General features: G+C 42.6%; 1 long non-coding RNA gene across 2 annotated transcripts in view; it reads right to left on the reverse strand.

Moving 5' to 3' along the window:
- Positions 1-285: 285 nt before the first annotated feature.
- LOC131751402 (uncharacterized) overlaps positions 286-17257 on the reverse strand; it is a 407034-nt gene continuing 390062 nt past the window's right edge. For both annotated transcript variants that reach the window (XR_010839331.1, XR_010839330.1), the window contains one exon: positions 286-370. This is a non-coding gene — a long non-coding RNA (uncharacterized lncRNA). The remainder of the gene's footprint in view (positions 371-17257) is intronic.

Raw genomic sequence — 17257 nt, forward strand, 5'->3', positions numbered from 1 at the left:
AAAATCTCAGCATTGTGCAAATTAAAACATCTGCTTATACTTTGACACCCTCATTCTTCAAAGGTTAGTTGGATTTGCGGTTGCTTTGTTCAACAAGACTGCTCTTAGAGCCCAAAGATGCACATTTAATTATTGGGAAGATATGTTTGACAGAGCTGTGGGGGGAAAATCACCCTTCATATTCGGACCAGCATTAACATTTTTATAGAATGAGATTACCTGAGAGTCAAAGAAGGGGGTAACTCCAGGAAAATAAATACAAATCTATTTGGTCACTGGTCTTCTGCTGATTTACAAGACTCCAGCCAACAACTCTTTGCTCCGTTGCATACAACTCATCAGTTTGCTCTCAAGCTGGCGTTGCTGATTTCTGTTGAGGTTAAAGACAGCAAAGTAAACTCTGCTTCCAACAATAAATAACAGAGGGAGTTATTCTTTTCACTCCAACAGGCTTTAGATCGCAGCAGACAGCTACAACCAGGTGCATTTAGCTACATTTGTCATTGCCACGAATGCAAAACATGTAAAGAATCTGCTGCAAATGGGTCTCTAGCCAGCCCTTTTCCACCTTAAATATTCTTCCATCCCCAACTGTGTTTGAGCCGTGGTCACCCAACACCAGAAGGAAGGGCCAGGGTGCCTGTAGTAACAGCAGCATCTCCTGACTGGTTTGTTGATTTACACAGGTCACTGGTGCCAGCTAGCAGATTGTACACTGGAAGTCTTTCTGTGTCTCCGGCCAAAGACTGGCAATCTCCCTGGGCAATGCCGAGATAACACACATCAAGAGGCAGCAGTGGCTGGTAAGCCAACTCATCACTCACCTTGCCCTACCGCCCCGCCTGGCCTGCTCTTGCTGCAGCCTTTTCATTGCCATTCCAGAAGCTGACAGACCTTAGCTGTTGGACTGGGAGGGATGAGAGAGAAGGGGGAATACAGAACACAGGCAGCAAGAGGGATTTGGTGAGGCAGGAACCAGCAGGTGAACAATGACTCATTTGGAAACGTGCAGCTGGGTGTGTATTATTTGCATATCAGGGATCCTTTGTTAAAGTGGCTTGCCCAGCTGTGTGGGCGCAACCGAGTGAGGGCTGATGTGGGGCGGGAGATGAATTCTCAGGAGAGAGGAGTTACTTCCTATCTAATTTGTGCACAAGTTGGGGGAAGGCGCTCTCATCCAGTATCTGCTGCAGAAAAGCTTCGAGGTCCTGAGATTTATTTTCCTTCTGCCAAGTATATTATTTCCAAACTCGCCTTTTCAAGATCTCGCAAATGCCCTTGAAAAATAATTTAACAATTTAATGAAAACAACAGTGAAACAAAAGCCACGTTGATGAGGAACAGAGGTAAGGCTGGGTTGGAAATGAGTGACGAACCTTGTAATGAGGTGTGCAGCTTTGTATATTAAGCGATTTCTCTGAGGTACTTTTCCAGATGTGATGGAATACATTTATTTTTGTGCTCATCTGAACTGAAATAATACAAATGAGATAATAAAAAGATATGATTACGTGCAGAAATAGGCGAAGAATTTAGAATCCCAATTCCATAAGTTAACAGCTGTGCGTGAAGCAGTTCAAAACTGCTTTGAGTCTGCAGGTTGCCCGGGAACTTCTGTCAAGCTTGTATGGACCAGTGATGATCAACGTGTGAATCCTGCATGTTGATAGTTCAAGACAACTTTATTTCAGGCAAAAATAAATAGCTGGTAGTAAGAAGTCCTTCCCCACCTGAAAGCCTACAGTACGGCTGAATACAGCCACTGTGGTAGTGCAATAAAACGGGATGAGTTTTAAACTACCAGATGGTACCATGTACAGTGCCTGAAATAAAATGGAGAATTAGGGTGCCCTAAGGTGTGCACAGGAAAGGCAATTACATGAAATAAATGGGCCTCAGGCCTACAGGATGCTCAAGTATGCTGCACAGGAGACAAATAGTACATCTGGTGAACAGATTTTATCATACGCTGGAAAGCCATAAAGCATGCCATCGAATATCAGATCCCCATCTCACAGTGACATTTTACCTGTGTTGGTATTCAGTGCTGTTTATTTTAAAAGGTGCTGTAATCTCAATGATGTGTTTTAAAGGCCTCCTTAACATTGTTTTCAACTACATACTATTTTTTGTGGGGACAGATTGATACAACGCAATAAGATTTTGTGGACAAATAGCCACTCTGGTCTCAGGGGATCCTGTTTTTATTTCATTTATCTCATTGCTGATGTGATTTTAGTAATAGGATTATACTTGTCAGCACTCCCTGTTTGGGAAAATGCCAGTGTATTTTTAATGCTAGCTCCCACATCTCCATTTCATTGTCACCGCACTAGAGTTCCCCTCCACACCCCACTCCCTTTTCCTTAATGTCAAAGAAAAAGCAATTTTAGGTGGTGAGGGTTTGCAACGAGAATTCACTGGCCCAAAGCCCTTTCTTATTTCTTCTCCACAAATGCAAATCTGTTTTCTGTTTGAAAATTGTGTGTTCCTTTTCTATTGTAAAAAAAAAAAATTCTGAGGAACACGTAACATTCATTATTGTTTTAAGAGTTGCTGTAATAAAATCCTCTCAGTACTTAAAGATAGTTTTAGTGCCCCTCCTAGGATTCACTCTAGCTTTGATAATTGGGTAATTGCATCCCCTCCCCCACCAAGAAATATTTTCACCCAATTAAGTTTAAAACTGTAATAAATTTTAAAGAATTATAGTCTAAAAATTCATACCCTAGAACCAGTATTAAGTAGGAATATTAATCTTAAGCCGTGGAGCAGTGCAGCCTGTTTATATGCTTCTCTGCCTTCTGTGCAGTGTCCTAGCTCCTGTGAGCTGCCACTGGCAGTGTGGCTTCCCTGAGTGCTGGGCATGAGCTGCAGGGGCCCAGAAACTAGAGCCCTTCACTGCCTGTACGATCCCTTGACTTCCACGTTCCAGTCCTTCTTTGTTTCCAGATAGCATTATTCAACCCTTCACCCATTCATTCATTCATTCATTCCTGTCCTGTAGCTTCTAACTGAGAGGTAAGGCCCAAGCCTGGAACTGAGACTGGGTGTGGAAGGCGCCCAGGATCTACAAGGTTCGTGCAGGGCTCACACTTGACTCCTTCCCATCTGCTCCACAAACCAATGTGTCCAGATCAACTTTCCAGGGCTCTATTACAAGGTAAACCCTCTGTTGCATATACTATCAATGCTAAAGGGCAACCTAGTGACCCAGAGCACTAACCACATCATTCGCATGTGTAGTAAATGGGGAGCAGCACCCAGAAGGCAGCCCAAGGAGTTCACATTTTAAGCTCCAGCCCACTAGAGACACACAAACCTCCTGTTCCCTCAACGAAATAGAAGTGCAGTCACAGCCCTCAAAGCCAGTAGCTTTTGGCAACAGTAACGCTTGGGGCCCTGGAGCCAGCAGCAGGGACAAAAGGGCACCACTGGCACAGCCGAAGGCAAGGTCTGGGAGAAAGGAAAAGAGCAGGAGAGACTTAGTGCAGCCACAGCAGGAGAGAGTGAGGCAGGGAACTGATTACCAGGGGAAGAAAGAGAACCAAAAGGGAAAACTCAGTAGGCCCAGCTGGCGGAGAGGAGAGACCAGATCCTGGACTCTGGGGAGAGGCAAACCGTGAGAGTGTTGTCGGGCTCCTATCTTCCCTCCACCATCACTTGCTTCAGACCTGCTGATTCCTTTCATCCACTCAGCCCCCTCCTCCTAAGCCACGGGTTCTAACACGCCGCCCCCAAATGCCCAGAGGTGCTCTTCCCTGGTCCCCCCTGCTTCCTCCGTTAGCCATCTCTGTCCCGTTCCCACTTACAATGATGCAAGGAAAGCACATGGTGACACCGGATGCCCAGGTAATTGTACTTCAAATGGAAAGTGGTGAGAGAACAATGGCCTTGAAAACACAAGAGCAGTGGTGCTAAATCTCCAGGCTAGCGTGGTTTTAGGTGCTGAATTCTATTGAGGAAGACTATGCCAGTGACACAATTAAGTTGGTGGAAAAATTGTAAGATACATAAAAAACTTTAGCTTCTAATGCCCTATATAAATTTCAAGACTTTCTGAGCACATCATCAGTGAAATTGTTGTTTTTTTGTTTGTTTGTTTTTGCAGTACGCGGGCCTCTCATTGTTGCGGCCTCTCTCATTGTGGAGCACAGGCTTCGGACGCGCAGGCTCAGCGGCCATGGCTCACGGGCCCAGCCGCTCCGCGGCATGTGGGATCTTCCCGGACCGGGACACTAACCCATATCCCCTGCATCGTCAGGCAGACTCTCAACCACTGCCCCACCAGGGAAGCCCAGTGAAGTTTTTCAAAATCAGGATTATAGTACTTGAAAGAAAAAATCAGAATCTAGTAACCTTTGCTCTTTAAAACATTTCTGATAGGTGGCGGGGTTGCTGCTGGTGGCAATTGAGGTTTACAGGGAGGAAACATCCTAAATTTTGAAGTTCAACAGCTGGGCTGGGGCTAAAACCAATCTGGTATTTAGCTCGTTACATCAAATGCAGAACTGATCATGATGATAGCGATAATACATGATGTTTTATTCACTTTTAAATACTTCAGTTGATTTCGAAAATTTCATTTGGGGAAATAAAAGTAATGCATTTAAGAATATAGCCTATTTAAGCAAAGGGCAGGAAAAGATGACAGGAAAGAATTTGCAGGGAATCTCTTTTGTGTCTGGATTCAATTTTTACTGTATTTGGATTTTTCATCAGTTCTTGATAAGCAGTCCAGTTAATAAGTTGCAAGCAAGGGTTGCATCAAGGGGGATGATGTGGATAGTTGTACATTTCTAGGAGGCTGTGAAAGAAAAGTGTGAAAGAAAAGGCAGGTCTTGTTAAGAAGTATGTTAAGTCTGTTTCAATGCTGTTTCTCCAAGGGCAAGTTGGACCACAGGTGGCTGCTTGCTGCCTAACGCTCCTTGGTGTGTCCCCTGTCCTGAGGCAGGTTAGCTGAAGAAAGGATCAGACTAGAATTAGACAAGGTTGCAGGGAGCCCCTCCCCGCCACCGTGCAGCTGGAAGTTGCCTGAGCAGGTGCAGAGAAAGATCATTTCCATGGCAGCCGTCACTAGGTGCTCTGCCAGGGAGGCTGGTTGGGACTTAGTGGACTGGAGGCCAGATGTCAGCATCTCTGTCCTGCGCTGCTGCACCAGCAATCAGTGAGTCGCCCCCGGCTTCACAGTGCAAGGCCTTCCAGCACGACAGACACAACAGGAGTGTGTGGTCCCATGCCTGCTGCTGTTGTTTTCTAGCTCTGTAAACTCGGGCAAGTTATTTCATCTAAAAGCCTCAGTTCTCCACTCTATAAAGTGGACATGAAAATAGTAGTACCTTCCTCAAAAAACCATAATGAAGAATAAACGGGATAATCCAAATAAAATGCAAAGTCCATTGCCTGGTTCACAGTAAGAGCTCAACAATTTTTAGCTATTCTTACAAATAATAACTCTGTAGACAAGGAGAAATGAGTCAGAGGTGTAGAGAGAAGGAGATGGAAATGAGGCTTTCTTTGGGGCACTATAGAAAAGCATCAGAAGGCACATAAGAGAAAAAAAGACTTGGAGGATGGCATAGTGGGGTAGAGGACATTCAGGTGGTGAGGAATAGAATTAGATTGGACTTCCTCTCCATCTGATGTTGCAGGGCTCCTTATCACTAAGGAGTCTTATCCAAGGAATGGGAATCCTTTGGAATAAATAGAGGAAAGTGGTGGATGTGGAAGAGTAAATCAGAAACTATGCTAGAAGCTGGCTTGTTGACAATAATAATTATATGGCAACTTACCCAGTAGTTGTTGGATGTGGTAAGAATTGGGCCATAGCTATCATGGTGGGTATAAAGCCAGAAGAAAGGGGGAGATGGCGCCTGAGGCTAACTGTTGGCTGTTAGGAAGGAAACCAAAGTGAGGACAACTCCAGACTGTCTCACAGGGTTATTGCCAATGCTGTTAGAAGGTCCTTAGAGACCATAGGACCTGCAGAGTCTCAACATGCAGATGGTGATGCAAGTGGAAAGGTTTTGTGCTTGCAGGAAATTGGTGACATTGAGGAAAAGGAGAGAATAAAAGGTTCTGAATGAATGTAAATGGTATTAGATGCTGGCATTCAAATTTTTTAAGGTGACAGAGTAAAATGCATTTTAATTTGCAGGGGAAATAAGAAATGTATTGAAAATATGAGACTTGAATTGACCTAGAGATAATTCCAAAATGTTCTGAAGATGAAAAGGATTGAAAAAAATAGCTTATGTGTCAGAATGCATCAGCAGTAATACTGGATAAAGCAAAAATGAAACTAGACTGTAGAAATATTTTGATGCCAATCCTATTAACTAAACAAATACAAGACTTACAAGGCTTAGAATACAAGGCTTACAGACCAGCAAAGACCTTGTTGGTTTGTTTGTTTATTTTTTACTGAAGTATAATTGATTTACAATGTTGTATTAGTTTTAGGTGTACCACAAAGTGATTCAATATTTTTATACATTATGAAATGACCACCATGATAAGTCTAGTTACCATCTACCACCATACAGAGTTATTAAAATATTATTGAGTATATTCCCTATGCTGTACGTTACATCTCCATGACTTATTTTATAACTGGAAGTTTATACCACTTAATCTCCTGCCCCTGTTTTGCCTATCCCACCATCCCCCTCCCCTCTGGCAACCACCAGCAAAGACCTTATTAATATATAGCTGCCTTTTCAGTGCTGGATAGGAGAATGAGAAATGGGATTTCTCTAGGCTATAGACAGAAGAGAAATAGGAAGAGAGAAGCTAGTAGTACATGAGAACAACCTCCATAAATAGAAACTCCATACATGTATATCATATTTTTGTAATATCATTTTGTACAGACTTGTATTTTCTCACCACCCTTTCTCACCTTACTGTCTTGAACTCTGAGTTGTCTCTTTGACTCCATTAACTCTCTCCTTTCAAAGACCAATTGCCAGATTCACTTACTTGTGTCCAAATACTCATTTACTCAACGCATATTTACCAAGCATCAGCTACATTTAGGGCCCTCTGCTAGATATTCAGCGATATGATCCCTGCCTTCAGAGAGCTTACAATCTGGATAAAAGGCAGCTGTACTCAGATAAATAAATATAGAACAAGACAGGAGATCAATATTATGAGTTCCAAAATGACAGCGTTTTGAGGATATGGTATATAAGGCAGGAGCTATGAATTTTCAGAATTTAGGATTTTAACAATGAGAGCAGGGATGTCAGAGGGTGTTCAAGGATGTGAGAGGGACAGGAATGAGCCAAGATGTTTTCAGGAAATGACAGGAAGTGGGGAGGTCAGGAGAATGGAAGAAGCACCGTCCAACTGCGGAAGGCCCAGTTTGCCATACCATTTCTACACCTTACAAAGATATTGCTCTCGGCAATGTGGGTGAACGGAGAGACAAATAGTCCTGGGGGGAGACAACAGTGGCCTGAATGGAGGCTGTAGCAGAGGGAATGGAAAGGAGGGGCTGGGTTTGAGACACTGGAGGTGGAATCGACAAGACAGAAAGACCTGTTGAGTGAGGGAGAGGTTGGAACACAAGATTCTCTTCAGAGTTCTCATTCTCTTTAACGTTTCTTTCCCCCATGACACAGTTCACTACTCCTGGCTTCTTGAAGCTCTCTTCTGTTTCATTTAATGAGGCACCACTACTTTGCTTCTCCTTCTGGTCATGAGCAAAAACTTAATAAATGACCTTTTGTAAGACATTCGGCTCTTCATTCCAACACTCATCTCTCTAAAAGATTAAGTGATTTATGTGACTCGGGTCAAGTTGGAGTTAAGTGGTAGATCTGAGACCCTAAGCCTTATCTACCAGACTGAGTTCCATCCCCTGGGGAGGAGAAAAGGGGAACAGGTTTGGTTGCAGGTGTGTACGGATGTAAGCCTAGAGAATTGAAATGTTCCTAGGACTCTCTTGGCTGGGGAACTTAATGCTTCATACTGGCAGGCAAAAACAGTTTAAAGTTCATTCCCAAGATAGTGAGTTTTAAATAGATATAAGATTTGGAATAGTCGACATATAAATCTTCTTCCCAGGCTTCAGCATGAAGCACAAGTTTGATCCAACAGACAGCAATGAGTCTTTAAGAGCTGTAATGGCCCATCATGTCAGAGGATATTTATGGATTTACAGAGTCTTCAGATATCTGGATCTTGTGCAAGCAAGATAAAAAAAAACCCTCTGAATTTTTTTTCACAAGTAAATGAGTGCTTAGCTAGCTGTGTTTCTTAAATGAAATGACTCAGCCATTGTTCACTTGTAAAATACCCAAGGGTCCTTGTCTACATTTTGGAGGAATGTGCTGCTACATTTCTGTTGGAGGAAAAAAGCAGTTGGGGCTGTAGGAAATCACTAACTTCTATTTTTGTTTTTCACACTGCTAACTTAATGAGAGATATGTTGCTGCATACAAATTTTCATGACAGGCATTTCTTAGGTCATATCTCCAGTGACAAACAGGGGTGACAGGAACAAAACAGTCCTGTATTAAAAAAACTGATTTGGGGGCTTCCCTGGTGGCGCAGTGGTTGAGAATCCGCCTGCCGATGCAGGGGACACGGGTTCGTGCCCCGGTCTGGGAAAATCCCACATGCCGCGGAGCGGCTGGGCCCGTGAGCCATGGCCACTGAGCCTGAGCATCCGGAGCCTGTGCTTCACAACGGGAGAGGCCACAACAGTGAGGCCCGCATACCACAAAAAAAAAAAAAAAAAAAAAAAAAAAAACTGATTTGGGACATAGGTCAATAATCTTAGGAACCATTTTGCTAGACTCTTAACTGATTGGATCTACAAGCTAATGGTTGTGCAAATGGAAATCCTGCAGTCAAATCATTGCGTCCTCCCATTCCTAGCAAGTAGTTGAAGAATTTTTTACTATTTCACAAGCCCTTTTCTTGGATAAGGAGAAAAATTAATGTTATTCTCTGTTTCTTTATGAAATGCTTGCCATGATATGGAATTAAAGTACTCCCTTTCATTCAATGTTTGAAACAAAACATTTTATAAATAAAGCTTTTCAATAAGTAGCTGGTACTAAAATAGTCTGCTCTGCCAGAGGACATTCAGACGCCCAAGGGTTTTTTTTTGTTAACAGTGAACATCTTTATTTATTTATTTATTTATTTTTATTGGGGTATAGTTGTTTTACAATGTTGTGTTATGTTAGTTTCTACTGTACAGAGAAGTCCCAGAGTCTTCTGTGTACCAGAAGCCAAGGCACTTTGGCTTACTCAAAACCAGGGACCAGAGTTTTCCTGATTTGTGTCAGGCAGGTAAATCTGGTCCCACAAGGATCATTTCTTTTTAAAAATGCTTTCCCAATCTATACTTTTTGTGAGATCAATATTGAGGAAGGGCTGGATATAATGTTTCCCTCTTGGTTTGGGGTATTGAAATGGGAACATATCATACAATGATGGCCCTGTCTGGAACAAAGTCAGAGGGCCTGAGGAAGACTGCTACAACCATCATCTCTGCTGTAGCCCTCCAGGAAATCTCCTAAATCCGCAGGAGGGAGGCAGAGTTCTCCAGTTTGTTGATGTGGGGACTAGGGGATTGAAAAACATGCGGGAAAGAACAGGTACTTTCTACCTATGCCAAAGTGACCTGTCTTGCCTTTGAGTCAAGTCCTCCTGGGTTTGAAGGAGTCGTTGCTTTACTTATCAAAGAAAAACTCAGTTTTTCTGAAGATGAGCAAACTCAACTTCTATTTATACATGATTGAAGTGACTATTCAGAGAACACTAAAAAGCCACATGTAATGAAGTCTCCCCTAGGAATTACATAGAATTCCAACCAGATATACAAGCACACATTTAAAGAAAAGTAGATGGCTGGACATTAGAGGCACTGGGGCAGCAGAGATGAAGACTTGGTTCCAAAGGGAAAAAGGAATCAAATTTAAAAGCTGATTCCCAAGTCCTCTACAGTGGATCTTCAGGGAGACTCCAAAATCAACTTTAGGGACTGAACAGCTTTTCAGGTATATGAAGCTATAAACATTTCCTTGGTTGTGAAAACGTTTAATCTCCAGGCAAGGGGAGAAATTCATGTGTGTCTCCCCTTAAGATTTCTCTAATCCAGATCACTGGGTGAACACTTAGAGGGAGTGATGAAAAAAGTCTTCCTTGAGTTTTCCAACCTCTTGCTAGCACTGTCCTCTGGTGCAAGACCACCAACTCCACCTGGGAGCCAAGGCTTAAGGGATTGGCAATGGATAGGTCTAAGGCATTATCCTTTGGTTCTGGCCACTAGACTTACCTGGGTAAGCAACGCACACCAGCAAAGACCATTGAGCAGAGAAGGGGCATGACTGGAACTCTGTTCTAGAAAGATCATTCCTGCAGCAGTATGGAGGAATGAGTTAGAGCAGGAAGAGAATGATGGCAGGGAGCAGAGTCATAGCTTTTCATACCCTTCAAGTGAGAGATGATGAAAATTTGAAGGAGGACAGTGGCAATTACATTGACCCACCTGTGACTACAGTCATTGTTGTCAAGAGAAACCATGGGCCTAACAAACCTCCACATGACCCCAGACCATGTCAGGCATACCTTAATGGGCTCAGGCCTATGCCTACTTTCTCCCATGCAATCTTCCACACCTTCCTCAGAAATGAGTGTACATGTCATAAGCATGCCTGCCCCTAATAGGTTTTAATGGGCATTTTTTACCATAAGAGACTTGTGGAGAATTTATGGTTTTGGCACAGGGCCATTTCCTCATCCTGCTCATAACTAAACCCAGAAGGATCTCCTTTGCCTCTATCATATTTAACTTCTGATCACAAAGACAGGCGAGGCAGGGATGGGCACATGGTGACAGCCCAATAAACAGCCTCTCTCTTTCAGGATGAGTAAGGTCAGGAGGGGACTCTAAAGCTGAGATCAATGTGGACTCACAGACTAATAATAAACAAATCATTATTACAGCTTTGTACTGAGCAGTTGCTTTGTACCAGACTCTGGGCTGTGTTTTATATATATTTTGTCATTTAATTCTCACAAAAACCCTATGACGTGGGTAGTTAGTATTCCTATTAAACAAAGAGAAAAACCAAGGCTTAAGTAAAATTTAAGAAATCTTAAATACACATTAAACTTGTACATTGTTATATGTCAATTATATCCCAATGATACTGAGACAAAAATACACAGTCTATGACACACACACCAAAAAAGAAAGCTTAAAATTTCAGAGGTAGTAGGTGGCAGAGCATGAGATCAAATCCTGGTCTGTCTTATTCCTGAGCTCAAGCTCCATGACCTTGGGCCAAGAAGACACTGGCACCTCGCCATCGCCTGCACAGATGCTAATCTATTTCTGTACAACCCCGTGGTGTAAAGTCAAACTAAACCAAACAGCAGGCATTTCTTCCAGTCTAATTCAATATAGGAAGAAGAGTCTGTCCCAAGTCATGAGAGACTGTTAGATTTAATCCAGTTCTTGGAACCTGGTCCTTGGCAGAAGGACATTTATCAAAGGATCCAGACCAGATGAACCCTCAGACCCACTACAGCATGGGTCCAATCTTTCCTATGAGAAAGGAACAGAATGTACCCAGCACCCACCATGTCCTTACTTCCAGGGTTGATCATTAGACTCATCTCAGTCACCTTGCAGGAACTTATTGGCATGGACTCAATTCATAAAACTTATTAACCAGTAGACAGTCTTGGCAGACTTAAAAAAGGCTCAGGTGAGGTTTTGTACCTGGGCACTGATGATTTGTAACCTCAATGAGCACTAGGTTGCCGTATCTGCCAAGGGAAGTGGGTCTATCAGCCAGGTCTCCAAGATCAAGCCTTCACCTGCCACTGTGAATTGTCAGCTAAAAAAGTCACTCGGTCCCAAATGGAGAAGCTGCTCCTGGCCATCACTTAAGAGCGCATTACAAAGAACCTCTAAAAAGTCTGATGGCATACAAAAAGTAAACAGAAGATTAATATCCAACATTTATATACAAGCAATACATCATTAATGATCATTATGGAGAACTTGCTTAGTTCAAATGAGGTTCCAGAAGACTGGAAGCATTTCACTGTAGCACCAGTATTTATAATAGCCACCCTGGAGAACAGCAGGCCCATCAACTTGACAGAACTAATATGCAAGGTAATGGAAATAAGCAGAGGTGAAACGGAGCCACACGGACACTGAATTATCTTGGGAGCCAAACTCCATGCAAATAGAGACTGCCCTGTTTATTAGCAGAGTGGAGAGGACATTCCTCAGACACCTTAGGTCACACTTGAACTTACCGTTTGAAACTGGCACATCAAGCCACCCTGCTGCTTAAAAATCACAGCAAAGAACATTTTGAGGAAATTTGAGGACGGAGTTTGTCCATGGGGTTCGGGAAGCAGCATGCTGTTGGAGAAGAGGGTGGTCTCCCAAGAGACTCACTGTGCAGCATTTTTCAATTCACTTAACCTACCCTTTTATTACTTTCCTCAACTATAAAATGTAGATAGTATTGCCTAACCTCCTGTCTTACAGTTTGTGCAAAACAAAATAGAAGAGCCACTTTGAAAGTGCTTGGTAGTGTGTAAGACAGGAGAGGGAAATGCAAATGACTCAGTGGACGACAGGAGGGCACAGCGGGGATTTTGCAAACAGGTGATACACACCCCTGGAAAGAGCCTTTCAGCTCTTGCCCAGGGTTGCCTTGCAGGAGGCAGGCCCCATGTCACAGGTCCTCCTATGTTAAAGCAAAATTGGAAATACCTTTTGTGTATGTGAGAAATCTCCCAATTTTAAAAAGAAGCAAGTAAAACAAAAATTTCTAAAAGTCTATTCATGCAGACGGCATCCTATTCATGGACTATTAGTTTGCAACCTCTCCCTAATGGATCATCTAGTATAAGAGCAACTGGGAATTTTATTAGTTGATAATAATAATAATTGCTAACATTTACAAAATACTTACTAAGCACTAGGTACTCTTCTAAAAATTATATGAAGTAGTACCAAGAAGCCCACGAGACAGGTAATTTCATAATTCTCATTTTACACGCGTGGAAACTGGGTGAGATTATCACTGGCTAAAGTTATCTGAATTTTATGGAAGCTTTGATTTTTTTTTTAAACATCTTTATTTGAGTATAACTGTTTTACAATAGTGTGTTAGTTTCTCCTTTACAACAAAGTGAATCAGTTATACATATACATATGTTCCCATATCTCTTCCCTCTTGCGTCACCCTCCCTCCCACCCTCCCTATTCCACCCCTCTAGGTGGTCACAGAGCACAGAGGTGAACTCCCTGTGCTATGCGGCAGCTTCCCACTAGCTATCTAATTTACTTTTGGTAGTGTGTATATGTCCCTGCCACTCTCTCACATCGTCACAGCTTACCCTTCCCCCTCCCCATATCCTCAAGTCCATGCTCTAGTAGGTCTGTGTTTTATTCCAGTCCTACCACTAATCTCTTCATGACAATTCAGCAGAGTGTAATGTAGAATTCCCCTGCTCTCAACTTTTCTTAACAAAACCCTTCTCTGTGATTGTTCCAAGGAAATATTTTCTTAAAGCATGATTAATTGTAGATATTGCCTATAAATAAAGACAGAGAATTTGTCCACATTTCCTCTTATACTTTTCTTTAGCTTACCCAGACTTGTGGAGTTAGTAAACGAAATAAAACTAACAATTCATTTTTATTTTGTCAAACAGTAATCAATATCGAGGCTGCAAAGAACAAAGAGCTTTATTTGGGGGTCTTAGGAACTGCAATTCAGAAGACACAGATTCAGGTAAAACTGAAAGAGTATTCTGGGAAAGAGAAAAAGTCTTTAACAAGGTTGTTAAAGTTGCCAGGCGAGAATTGTGATTGACTCTGATGCGGGTTGGGAGGTACTTGTCCTTTAAGGAATCACAAGTTATTTTAGGGTAAGGGTTTGATAAGTAGATAGGTTGTCACGTTATTTTAGGGTAAGGATCCAATAGGTATCTTGAGTAGGACAATGAGTGATCAAAACGTCAGATTTTGTGCACGCTGAGACGTGCAGAAGTCCCACTTCCTCAATGGCCTCCCGGCTCCATATTAGAGAGCTCTCTTAGCAACATCGACTTGATTTTGATTGTCCTTTCAGTTTACCTGGGCAAGTGGCCAGGGGAGGTAGTGTTTAGCCTGACTTAGCTACTACAGCTGAACATGGAGTGGAAGAGGTGAGCTGGCACAGTGTCCGTCTTGTGCTAACTTCCAACAAAAGGGCACTGAGTCCAGAGGTGGCACAACAATGTTTCATCTTCTTGTTATTGTGAATTAAAGACTCCAGCAGATGTCCTTCATCTGGAAAATAATATCTTGAGGGGGTCTTCAAGTTCAAGAAAGATATTTCCAAGAAGATGTAGGACACGGACTGCAGAGGAGAGGCCTCTGTTTCTGTGTGAGCAGTCAAGGGGTCAGGTGGGTATTGGAATGATGTGACTCCTTCATCCGGTCTCCTTCTTCCTTGGTCGGCCTTTGTCAATATCTCCGCTGATTAGCATGACTGCCAGAGAGTACATGGAAGAACACTTGAAAAGCAATGTTCCTTGTGGGACAATTAGCAGAAAATGATCATGTGTTGTGATTGTTTGAAAAGGGCTAACGGTGAAAGACATTTCCTGATGACCTAAAATCCGGAAGTATGCAGGAGCCTATTGTTTTTCAGTCTGAGTTGATATTCCTCCCCTCCTAGCACTCTCATTTTCCATACTTCGGTTTTCTCAGCCTAGCCATTGCCAGCATTCTCTTGCAGCATGGGTGTGAAGGACTCCCAGATGGTAGAAGGCTGTTAAAAAGATAAGGAGCTGGCCAAGGAAGGTCACAGTGAAGGCAAGTAAGAAATGGAATCTTACCAAGGGTCAGTGGGTGGCACTCGGAAGATTCCGGTGCACATGAGTGATGGACTTGGGCAAAAGAGAAGACCAAGTGGGCAGCACAGACGCAGAAGAGCCTCAGCTCTGTCCATGGGGCTCTGGGCCTGCACCCCTCCTCTTCCCATCTGTCACAGGCTGAGTGCTTCCCCAAGGAATGGGGGAATTAGAACAGGATGTGTGTAACCCCCAAGGGAATCTGAAACAAAAGCAAAATAAAAAAGAAACTTCCCTTCATGTGCCCTTCACCAAAAGGGCATTCATTCTGAGAGGCCAAGAGTTCTCTTAAAATGGTGTTTCCTTGGCCTGTGAGAGGGAACTAGTCAGTGAATTCTCAGAAGCAACAATAAAGGTAGTCTTGGGATTATGACAACTTGTAGGTATCCTTGATATTAATCATGAAAGGAAATATCAACCATTAGAAACTTCCCAAGAATAGGTTATACTGGGACAGAGGGGAGAACACTACTAATTTTGTTTTAAAGGAGCCACACACCTCCCCCTGCACCACCCCCAAAATGCAGCCTGTGGGTCTTAAGCCTTTTGCAACACATTCAATTGTGTATGCATTTACAGAGCTTTGGTACATGCCTAGGACTGTGCTAGGTATTTCTTTGCATGGCCATTAAGAGAAGGCTTTTTTCATTAAGCAAAGACATCACACCGGGGATGCAGCTAGTGGGGTCAGGAGTGGTTTTCATGCTCCTCAAGCTTAATGGGGAATTTATGTCCCAGTCCTTGATTTGAAAAGGGAGAACTGTCTTCTGCACAATCCAGAAGTGGGCATCTCAGAAGGTGAGGGCATCTCGGGTATGGAAGAAGTCATGGGGCTTTCAGACAACCTGCAGCCCACTGCAGGCCCAAACCTAATGCTCTGTGGAGAACTAGACCCCATTAATCTCGGGGACTGCTTTGCAAGTGCCAAGTTTCCTGCAACTTGCGATGATTTGGAATGAGGAGTAGAGGCAGGCCCAGAGCAAAATTAGCTGAGTCGGGAAAGGGGAAAATAGATTCAGAGTGTAAAAGCAGGGTTCTTTGATGGGCTGAGGAACTGACACATGGAAAATGTAATGCATTATTGACAAACATGTATGCTGGCTGCAAAAATAATTAACACAAGCAGAAAAGAAATAGGAAGGAAATGGAGCAGAAAGACTTTGAAAGATTGTGAAGTGGCCACTGAAATTGCCAAGCTGATGTCAGAGAGATGAATAAAATTTTCCAATAGAATAGGTGACTAGGTAGTTAGGAAAATGGGATGTAAACCGAGAGAGAGAGTGGATAGTTCTATGAATCTACACTGAGGTACTAATCAGCATGTTATGTGAAACTTTTCAGTGCACATTTTAGCAGATGGAGGAAGGTCTTAAAAGCTGATAGCTAAACCGAGTCTGGCTGCCTTTCAGTTCCATAATAACCGTCCTTGGAATGGGTACTTGCTCCTTGTGAGCACTGCAGGAACAGTTCTTCGAATAGAATTCCAGACATATCAATATGCTCACAAAGGCAAGATATCTGCAAAACTCCAGCACCAAGGGAGAGGAAGGGGAAGCAATGAGAGGTTTCAGTCTTCCTAAGTAGAGGTGCCTGGATGAACAGGCTCTAAACAGGTAAGCTGAAGGCTCAGTAATCAGAACTCAAAATGAAGATCAAGTAGCAACAAGGAGAGATTCATCTGCAGGCCAAACTACATGCATGCACTCAGGCACGCACATACACATTCTTGTAGAAACTGTATTGCTGCCATAACAAAAACAATTAGATGGTGGGTTGTGGGTATGTTAAAGGGGAATAATTGTTCATGATCAAAATGACTTTTTCGCTCATTCAGCAGAAAAAGACTCTTATTTTTTATTTGTTGCCAAAGCCAAATTAGAAAAAAATATATCTTTATGACCATAGGAGACAAATGAGTGATACTAAATATCACTAAAAATGCTATTAATCTACAGTGATATAAAATTACCATCTCAGCACAAAGAAAGCCTATATAATCTGAATTTTTCTAGCATCATAAAAACGAATGAGAAGAGAAATTGGGAGTAAGTAGGTTTTTGAGATGCCATTAAGAGTTACATGCATTGTTAACAAATGTGGTTAGACAGACTGGTGATTTACCTTGAGAAACAAATCTATAGAGACACAGAAAACTTCCAGATGAGACCAACTCACTGCCCTTCTCATTGGCTGATGACACCTTTGAGGGTGTTATTCTCCTTTCTTAGATATTTAAATGTGGCTGACTAGCCATTGACTTCAGGAATTATTTCCCTCTGTTTTCATTTGCTCATTTTCTGCACATTTCAGAAGCCAAAAGTAGTTTGGGGTGGGGTGAGGGTGTGGCAAGGAAGGGAATACA

The sequence above is a fragment of the Kogia breviceps genome, chromosome 2, assembly GCF_026419965.1.
Source record: "Kogia breviceps isolate mKogBre1 chromosome 2, mKogBre1 haplotype 1, whole genome shotgun sequence".
Taxonomy (NCBI): Eukaryota; Metazoa; Chordata; class Mammalia; order Artiodactyla; family Physeteridae; genus Kogia; species Kogia breviceps.